We start from the raw sequence: 3,047 nt of genomic DNA, 5'->3' as shown, positions 1-3,047 counted from the left end.
GTCAGACCTCAGAAATGCCAAAACTTTCAGGAACACTTCTTCTAAGCTAAATTAAGTAAGTTCCCCTATGGGAAAAGTGTTTAGAATATTATGCCCAAAGAAAAAGTTGGAATAGTCAAGATTTCAATATATTAACAATAAAGCAGCTAAAACTGTCCACAAGCACACTGCTTCCCCACCACCTGGCAATGAGGCCAACGTGCCTGGGCCAAAGCAAAAGACTCAACTGTCTAGAATACTATTTTTCAGTGAATTCTCAGAGTTCATGAGGAAAGTCAGTGTTTGTCAAAAGTAAAATAAAAGTGCATTCTCTCACATTCTTCATCAATCAACTTCATTCAGCCCCAGCTCTAACTTCCCTATCTCCATCTGGATGGTAGTCAATACAATGTAACACAATAATATGAGATTTGGGGCTACTAAAAGTTGGCTTTGAGAAAAGTTAAAAAACTGGACACGTATCAAATCAAAATCAACTATTTCCTGGCAGGATATATGCAGCAAGGCTGAGAAGAAACTGAGAAACACACGTCTTCTAAATATCAATACCTCAATCATGTTCTCAGAGATCGCTTCTTTGCAACCACTTTATTTTTTTTTTTTTTTTTTTTTTTTTTTAAGATTTTATTTATTTATTTGACAGAGAGAGACAGCGAGAACAGGAACACAAGCAGGGGGAGTGGGAGAGGGAGAAGCAGGCTTCCCGCTGAGCAGGGAGCCCGATGTGGGACTCGATCCCAGGACCCTGGGATCATGACCTGAGCCGAAGGCAGACGCTTAACGACTGAGCCACCCAGGCGCCCTCTTTGCAACCACTTTAAAGATCCCATTTAGTTAACACAATCTTTTAGAGGCAGAGAGGAACCAAACCTGTCTTTCAAAGGGAGGAAAAAAAAAAAAAAGACATTTTAATGACTTGCCTCAAAGTTACTTAGTAAATCCATAGGTATGCTAGAACAGTCCTTATTCCCTGAGGTTCTCTTTTGGTTTGTAAGAGGAGAAAAAGTCAGTAAAAACATTCAGTAAGTCATCGAGAAAACAGTAAGGCAAAAATAACACCATGAAAAAGGAGGTGGATCCGGGGGGGGGGGGGCAGTCCAAAGCAGTAACAGATTATTCAAATCCCTTTAAAAATATGAATTCCAGTACACACCAGCTTCTTCCAGCTCCTCACCTGCGTGTTCTAAGAATTTTCTTTCTTTTTTTTAAAGATTTTTATTTATTTATTTGAGAGAGAGAGAGAGAGAGAATGAGAGAGAGAGAGAGCATGAGAGGGGGAGAGTCAGAGGGAGAAGCAGACTCCGTGCTGAGCAGGGAGCCCGATGTGGGACTCGATCCCGGGACTCCAGGATCATGACCTGAGCTGAAGGCAGTCGCTTAACCAACTGAGCCACCCAGGTGCCCAAGAATTTTCTTTCTTGATCAGTAACTCAACACCACACAATGCCCACGTCTAAGACTTTAAGATTTCCATCTTCCCTCACTTCACACCACTCCAATCTGAACCCTCAACTCTAGGTTGCTCCCATGAGCAACTCAATTCTGATTCCCTCAAGTGTAAGCAATTTCCCGAATCATCCTCTGAGCCATTGGTTTTCACTCAACTCAATCCCCAAAACGTCAACAGTGGCCTCCTCACTCAGAGCATCCTGTTAATTACCTGTTCACAACAGGTCCCTCCCTCCCCATCTCCCTTTTTGCGCACGGTTACTTGTCCCTCACTCCGAGTTACCGTCTTACTCACCTTACCCAACCCTTCAGGATCCCTTATTTCCTGTCTCTCAATAACCTTCTTTCCCATTTTCAGTCAGTGCTCGCCCTACACTAATTCCCGACCACTCCTCCCCAGTTAGATTCCCCACGCCCCACTCCAGGCTCTTCAGACCCAGCCCCCAGTTCCATTTCCCCCCCTCAGACCCCGCCCCCAGGACCCCTCTCTCCCTCAGGCCCCTCCCCCCACATCCCCTCTCTCTTCAAGCCCCGCCCCAATTCCCCCCTCCCCCGGCTCCCCCACTCAGGTCCGCAGATCATCTCAGCGACGTACCCAGCCTCTTCTGCCTCTTTCCGACCTGGCCGCAGCAGCCCCGGGAGCGAATCCTCCCCCACCTCCGCTCTGGCTTCGTCCCGTCCTGCTCGCTCCCCGGCAAGCTCCCTCTCTCGCCGCCGCCGCCCCTTTTGCCAACCCGGAAATGGACCTGCTCCCACCGTCCCCAGCGTCCGCGAACAAAATGGAGGCGGGGGAAAGAGGAGGAGGGAGCAGGGAGCGAAGAGAACTATACGCATGCGCTCCTGGAAAGCCCGCCCTCTGCCGGCGCACGTAAAGGCGGAAACCGTAGGGTAACCGCCATCTTGGGAAGGTCGCGAGACTTCCGCTTTCCTTCTAAAAGCAGGGTTTGCGACTTTGGCTGCAATTGGAGTCATCCGCGAAGACTTAAGTAGATAGCGAAGCCTAGAGATTCTGATTTAATTGGTCTGGGGTATGGCCTAGGCATCGAGGCTTTTTAAAATTGCGCAGGTGTAGCTAAAGTGTTGCCGAGGCGGAGAATGATTGAGCTAGAGTCTTGAATATACCTTTTCCATCTTCATTGTACCGCGCGCGCGCACACACCCACCCTGTAAATGTCCTTCCCTAATTTCGAGTCAACGAAGGACATGCCTCAGTCAACCTTGCAAGGCCCAGCAGTCAAGCTCCTGTTGTCATAGCAACAGAGAGGCAGGCCCTTGCTAACATGTCATTCTTAACGTCATCTTAGCCACCTGACCCTAACACGTCTCTTTCGCGGGCCGGGGGGTTCCCTAGTTTCCAAGGCTGGAGGATGGTTCTACGGCTTCCTCCAGCTGCCTGGGTTCGGGAGAGGAATCCTGTGCCCTCCCTGATGGGAGTGCTATTGACTCCTTCCCAGCTGAGTGAGGATCTCTCCCTAGTCCACTCACAAGAGCTCTTTTCCACTATAGCTAACCCCATTGCCTTATATCATCAAAATGCTCTTTGCGTCTCTCTTTCACCCCTCCTTGAGTTGAATCCAAAGTAAGGGGACAGGATTGGG

At 48.7% G+C, this 3,047-nt stretch overlaps 1 protein-coding gene across 4 annotated transcripts in view; it reads right to left on the bottom strand.

The window, feature by feature from the left end:
* The window catches only part of WIPF2 (WAS/WASL interacting protein family member 2), a 47,648-nt gene extending 45,424 nt beyond the window's left edge, over positions 1-2,224 (bottom strand). For 3 of the 4 annotated variants that reach the window (XM_036080014.2, XM_078065703.1, XM_036080013.2), the window contains exon 1: positions 2,045-2,224. The gene's annotated coding sequence lies outside the window, so the exon portion shown is untranslated. Of the gene's footprint in view, positions 1-1,744; positions 1,768-2,044 lie in introns of those variants that run through there. The other variant, XM_036080017.2, reaches the window with a different exon arrangement.
* Between the last annotated feature and the right edge of the window lie 823 nt (positions 2,225-3,047).

Source organism: Halichoerus grypus, chromosome 2 (assembly GCF_964656455.1).
Source record: "Halichoerus grypus chromosome 2, mHalGry1.hap1.1, whole genome shotgun sequence".
Classification (NCBI taxonomy): Eukaryota; Metazoa; Chordata; class Mammalia; order Carnivora; family Phocidae; genus Halichoerus; species Halichoerus grypus.
Note: the sequence above shows the minus strand (reverse complement) of the source record. Positions and strands in the feature narration are given on the sequence as shown.